Source organism: Dasypus novemcinctus, chromosome 3, assembly GCF_030445035.2.
Source record: "Dasypus novemcinctus isolate mDasNov1 chromosome 3, mDasNov1.1.hap2, whole genome shotgun sequence".
Lineage (NCBI taxonomy): Eukaryota > Metazoa > Chordata > Mammalia > Cingulata > Dasypodidae > Dasypus > Dasypus novemcinctus.
In genome coordinates, this window is record NC_080675.1 from 7,572,834 (window position 1) to 7,579,647 (window position 6,814).

Below are 6,814 nucleotides of genomic sequence, written 5' to 3' on the forward strand. Positions count from 1 at the left end.
GCGCACGGGACTCCGGGGCTGCACGCCCATCTCAGGGAGCTCGCCTGTCCTCTGCCGGGGACCCCGGGGGCCCCGGGGAGCACGAACCACCCTGAGGAGCAGGGGAAGGGTTTCTGCCCCAGGTCCTGCTTGGGCCTTATCTGAGCAGACGGGGGCCCGTGGAAGCAGAGCGAACGGCACGCGGGGTGCTGGGAGAAGGGCAAGCGTGGGGCGGGAGGTAGGGGGGCCGTCCAGGCAAGGTGGGCTGTGGGGAGCGGCCTGCGGCCCGGCAGGCGGGAGGCGGCGCTGGGGAGGGCGCAGCCGGGGCCTGCTGGGGGCCGTGGGGAGCCCCCGCAGCTGGCCCTTTGATCTCACAACAAATGGCCTATTCAGCTTCTCCAAGACGGGCCGGCTCCTGGCAGCCGGGCGGGAAGGCGGAGACAAGGGGATGCCTGCCCAGGCCCAGGACTGGGAATTCTCGGTACTGGCTCATGGAGCGGCCAGGTTCCAGCTGGGGAGGAGATGGCCTCTGGCCAGGGACGCCCCCGCCGGGCTGCGGGGCTGGCCTGGGCGCTGGGGCCGCCGGCCTCCTCTGCCTGCCCTCGCAGGGCCCGGGGTGGGCCGGGGAGGCCCGGGCTGGGGAGCCAGCGGGTGGCTGGGTGTGCGCAGGTTACAGGAGATGGCCCTTCAGTGCAGCCGATGGGCTGGCAGCCTTGCCAGGGCACCCAGAAGAACTGACTGCCGGGAACTCCCTGCCCTGCAGACGTGTCTGTGTCCAAGTTCATTGGCTGAGATAGGCAAGGCTGGATACAGCAGTGATAAACCCTGAAACGGTTGGGGTCTCCCCCCACCGCGCATACCATTCAAAATACAACCAGTACTAAAACCCAAAGGGATCATTTTGGTTCTTGAAATGACCCACGATGTGTAAGAATGTTGAAATCCAGACAGCCTCTCTCTAGACTCTCCGTTCTCGTCAGGGATTTATTTTGGTGACTCTGGTTCTCTGATGTCCTGAGCCCACATTGGAAAGGCCCACTGGATAACAGAGAAGGCTGAGAGAGACCAGCTTGCAGAGTCCCAAGTTCAAAAGCTGTTCTGGGGTGATTCGGGAGTCCAGTGTGGACTCGCCCAGTCTAAGCCTTTGACCTCCCTGCCTTCGCCTTGCCATGTGCCTTCAGGCAAGTCATTGGACCACTCTGAACGTCAGTCTTCTCCTCTGGAAACCGGGTTGCTGTGAAGATGGAGCATGCTGAGCTAGACAGTGTGTGCGTGCAGTCAACGCTCAGTGGACAACAGTTTCTCCATTCTTAAGAAAGAAAAGTTGGCTTAGGAATAAACTTTAATTAAAATATTTTTGTTGTGCTAAGAGTGGGTCAAAAGTCACAAAATTGTTTAGAAATTGTTTTCATTGAGTTCAAAAATCCAGGAGACTATTTCATCAACAGTCTGTTTTCTTTCTCACAGCCTCGTTGATGTAGTCGACTTGGAAAACTCTACTAAAGCGGTTTAAGTTTTCAGGTCCATTGTACTCATTTCCTCATTGGTTCAGTCATGGCTTCCGGCTACCGGTGGTCACCACCTACTACGTGTGAGGTTTGGGGCTGCTCCCAGCGATATGAGAAGAGCAGAGTGGCCTGGGCTGCGGGCAAAGGGAAGGCTGGGGACCACTGGGCCCTGCGATTTATAGACCGTGACCTCAGGCAAGTCATTCACACTCTGCAGCTCTCCCTTTTCTCATTTGTATAATCAGGATAATAATATTTCCCTTTCAGGGTTGTTTGTGTGGATTAAAGGTAATAGATGTAAAATGCCTGGTGCCTGGGGCGAATGGGAGCAGCGATGCTAAGACCTGGTCCCTGCCCTCCAGAGACTGCTCTCAAGGTGGTCACGGGTGGTCGAGCAATGGCACGGCAGCGTGATCTGTCCCATGCTCGAGTACGCCTCTGCACCTGCACGTGTGTGAGGGCAGGCGAGGTGCTCTCGCTGTCCCACCGTAGAAAATGAACTAGACTTTGCCGTGCTTTTAAAGTTGGAGCTTAGGGAAGCAGATGTGGCTCAAGTGACGGAGCTTCCGCCTACCATAGGGGAGGAACTGGGTTTGATCCCTGGGGCCACCTGGTGAAAAAGAAGAAGAGAAAGCGTGCCTGTGTGGCAAGCCAGTGCCGGCATGAGTGCCCGCGTGGTGAGCCAGTGCCCTGTGCAAGGGAGTCACGCAGCAAGATGATGACGCATCAAAAGAGAGACAAGGGGAGAGTCAAGGTGAAGCACAGCAGAGACCAGGAACTGAGGTGGTGCAATTGACAGGGAACCTCTCTCCCCATCAGAGGTCCCCAGGATTGAATCCTGGTGAATCGTAGAGGAGAGCAAATGAGAAGAGAAGACAACACAGACACCCAAAACAGCAGGGCGGGAGAAGGGGAAGGGGGAAAGTAAATAAATAAGTAAATCTTAAACAAAAAATAAGAAAGTTGGAGCTTAGAGGTGGGGCAGGGTAGGGAGCCGCCCCAGGGCTCCTGGAGCCCAGCAGAGGGTCCCAGGGAGCCTGGCTGGCTGGGGGCATGGCTTCGGTGAGCCACGCTGCAGGACAAGGCAGAACGGGTTCGTCTGGAGCTTATCTATCCTGCTTATCTGGCCATCCTGACGATTTCGAATGACTCTTGGGAGTGTTGCCTCTTGGCTGGACCCATGGGCAATGCCACCCAGTGGCCTCTTTCCCACGTGTCTGGTCCCATGGAACTTGGCCTAAATGCTCGGTGGGATCACATGGAATGCGTGGTGGGACTTTAAGTTTGAGAGCTTTTAACTTAGGACTCTGCCTGAGCTTGGGGGAGATGGGTGCTATAGAGCTGGGTGCTGGGGACGTGCTAGCAGCTTTGAGGGCAAGAAGATGTGGGTTCAAGTCTCGAGTCACCTCTTCCTAGCTGGGCTCTCAGGACACTAGCCTGCCCTCTCTGTGTGTCTATTTCCTAACCCCCGAATTGGGCGTGATACGAGATCTGACCCTCCCTCGCTGGGCCTGGCTTCTGCCTTCAGCAAAGTGGACTCTTTATTTCTCGGTCTCCTCCCAATTTTGTAATCCGATGACTGTTGTGCCGGACGGCCAACTCTTCCTGTCCACACCCATTCCCACCCACCTGAAAAATACCTGCCTTTGGACGATCTGGACGATTTCCCGAGCCGGGCAGCGAGGGCTGGGGATGGCCGCCTTCCCCAGGAGTCCCCGCTGCTCCCGGCTGCTCAGGCCACGGCCTCCTGGTTGCCCCCAAAAGGAGATAGACGAGGAAGTGCCGAGATCCTGCCTCATCTTCATCCCGTGATGCAATCGCCGCTGGAGAACGCAGGGATTTCTAGAAAGTGAGAGTTTCTCCATTTGTCAGCCAAAACTCGGCTCGTCCCGGGGCCTCTCACTCAGGATCTGGCTCTTGCTTCACCGTACCCACCCTCTTTTGAATAAGCCAGAGCATCCCTGCCGGCTGAGTCACTGCCGACTCTGGCCAAAAAAAACGGTAGCAGCTCTGTGGCCCGGACCCCTCCCTGGGGAAGGGCTGGGTCTCTCTTGAACCTTCTGTGGGGGATGGTTTGATCCCCCCATTCTCATTTTATACATGGAGATCTGAGGGCCGGAGGAGACTTTCAGCCACTTGCTGGACCTTTGTGGCCAGGGAGCAGGGAGCCACTTTCCCTGGAGTCTGTTTGATTGAAAGCCCTTGTTTGTTATTATTGTTAATTTACATGTTCATGTTTTTCCCCCCCCCCAAAGATTTATTTCTCTCCCTTTCCCCCCATTGTCTGCTCTCTGTGCCCATTCGCTGTGTGTTCTTCTGTGTCTGCTTGCATTCTTGTCATGTGGTACCAGGAAACTGCGTCTCTTTTTTGTTGCATCACCTTCCTGCGTCAGCTCTCCGTGTGTGCAGCGCCGCTCCTGGGCAGGCTGTGCTTTTTACAGAAGGGGTGGCTCTCCTTGCGCGGCGCACTCCTTGCGTGTGGGGCTCCCCTACGCGGGGGCACCCCTGGGTGGCATGGCACTCCTTGTGCCCATCAGCACTTGTGTGGGCCAGCTCCACACGGGTCAGGAGGCCCTGGGTTTGAACCCTGGATCCTCCATATGGTAGGCAGACGCTCTATCCGTTGAACCACCACCGCTTCCCTCCCATGTTTTTTAAAGTCCTGCGAGGGTGTTTGACGAGGACCTGAATTTTAAAGTGACCTTTATCATAGGATGGCAGCCAACCCAGGTGATTTGCCCATCTCCCCCTCCTTAGGGAGCTTTTGGCAATGTCTGGAGACATTTTCCGATGTCACAGCTGGGGGAACAGGTGCTGCTACTGGCGTGTAGTGGGTAGAGGCCAGGGACACAGCTAAACATCCTACCAACCACGGGCAAGGCCCCCTGCACTGAAGGATTACTAGCCCCAAACACCAGTATTGCCAACACTGAGAAACCTGACTCAAGGCAAACCTCGGAGTCTCCTTTCCTTGGCACCAGACCAGGGTCTCCCAATAGCAGATAAAAGAAAACCAGACTTTTTATTGTAAGATGAAGACTTTTACTTAGTGTCCTTGTCAGGACCGAGTGGAGTCACGGTGACTTCTCAGGCCCCTGCCCCCCGGGGAGCTGAGGACACCAAGCCGCGCCCCTGCCCCGGTGCAGGGCGCACCCCAGCCTCCTCCAACTCCAGCCCTGATCGCTATCTGGGGCTACTGTCTCACATTCCCACTGTGGGTGATGAGGCGACACCTGCTGCTCCAGGTGCACCGTGCCCCACCCTGGGCTCGGCACTGGCCCCCCTGGGAGCTCCTCTGAGCGCTGAGGTGCCATCCCTGGGTCACCCCAGCCCCAAACCTGGCCTCCCTCGGCCTCCTCCCGTGCCCCACACCCATTCTGTTTGATGGCCTTCCACGGTCACCTGCATCCGTCCCTTCTGCCTATGCCCCGGCTTCTGTGCGCGTCTCTATCTCCCCTGGAATCCTGCACGCGCTTTCCTCCCCATCGCTCCTCACGTCAAATCTTTTGTCCCAACTCCTGTGAAATTAACCTGGCGCCCGAGCGGGCCTCTCCCTGCGCTTCCTTGCTGGTGGCAAAACCCACCTCCGTGGCCTGGGACGCAGGCCCTGCACCCTCCGCTCCCCCCTCCGCTACCGCGCCCACCCTCCTCGCTTCCGCGGCTCCTCCACAAGCGAGCGGGGCCTGCGGGCGGGGCGTGGCCAGTGTCCCGCCCCACAGACCCCGGGTCCCACGGGGCGTGAGCGTGCTGCCCGCTCAGCGTGGGCGCTGCAGCGCGCGGGTGCTCAGCCACCTTCGCACCTGCTTGAATGAAGGGCGAACCCACCCGCTGCCCACGCGACCCGAGCTCCCTCGCCCCGCCGTGGTGGTCTCCTTCCCGGCCCGGCCTCTCCCTCCCCCGCCTCCTCCCACGAGCCCGCCCAGGCCCTCCTCTGCTCCCCTGAAGAAGGGCTGACTCCACTCCCCCAGGGCCATGCCACCCGGCTGCATCCTCTCTCACAGTATTCACCCCCTGCCTTGAATCGTAGTGATGGATAAGAAAAGGGGAAACCGCGGTGGGGGCGAGGGCACGGTGTGGGGGCCCCTCATGGTCTCCTCATGGCCCCCTGTTCCAAAGGGACCAACAGCCTCACTGCGTCAAGATCTTTTGAAGCTCAGCGGCCCTCCTAGATGAGCTCCCGGAGTGAGGCTGGTTTATTTCAGAGCAGATTGTGAGGGAGGCCACGTGGCTGACTCAGTGTCCACATCATTTAGAGCAGGAGACTCCCGTACAGGGCATTCATTCATTCATTCATTTTTAATTGTATTTTTTTGACGATACATAGGTCACAAAAAATGTTACATTGAAGAATATAAGAGGGGGAAGTGGACGTGGCTCAACTGATAGAATGTCCGTTTACCATATGGAGGGTCCAGGGTTCAAACCCCGGGCCTCCTGACCCATGTGGTGAGCTGGGCCACGCGCAGTGCTGCCGCATGCAAGGAGTGCCGTGCCACGCAGGGGTGCCCCCGCGTAGGAATGTGCCATGTGCAAGGAGTGAGCCCTGCAAGGAGAGCTGCCCCAAATGAGAAAAGCGCAGCCTGCCCAGGAGTGGCGCTGTACACACGGAGAGCTGATGCAGCAAGATGATGCAACAAAAAAGATGCAGTTTCCCAGTGCTGCTGAATAATGCAAGCAGATGCAGAAGGAAACACAGCAAATGGACACAGAGAGCAGACAATGGAGGGAAGGGGAGAGAAATAAATAAAATAAATCTTAAAAAAAAAATATATATATATATATATATAAAAGAGGTTCTCATATACCCTACACCCCACAGCACCCACTCCTCCCACATTGACAATCTCTTTCATCAATGTGGCACATTCATTGCTTTTGGTGAATACATTTTGGAGCACTGCTGCACCGCATGGGTAATAGTTTACATTGTAGTTTGTACTCTCCCCCAGTCCTTTCAGTGGGTTATGGCAGGATCTATAGTGTCCAGCATCTGTCCCTGCAATATCATTTAGGAAAACTCCATGTCCCGAAAACACCGGCATATCACATCTCTTCTTCCCTCTCCCTGCCTACAGCAACTACCATGGCCCCTTTCTCCACATCAATGATACAATTTCTTCCATTACTAGTCACAGTAGTTCTACAGTAGAACACCAGTAGGTCCACTCTAGTCCATACTCTATTCCTCCATCCTGTGGCCCCTGGGATGGCGATGCCCACTCCACCTCTATATCGGGTGGGGGGCTTAGGTCCCACAGGGCTGATGGATGCGATTCTCCTGCCTGCAGTTGTTGACATTCTCGGTTCCCTGGTGTGGTGGTTGACCT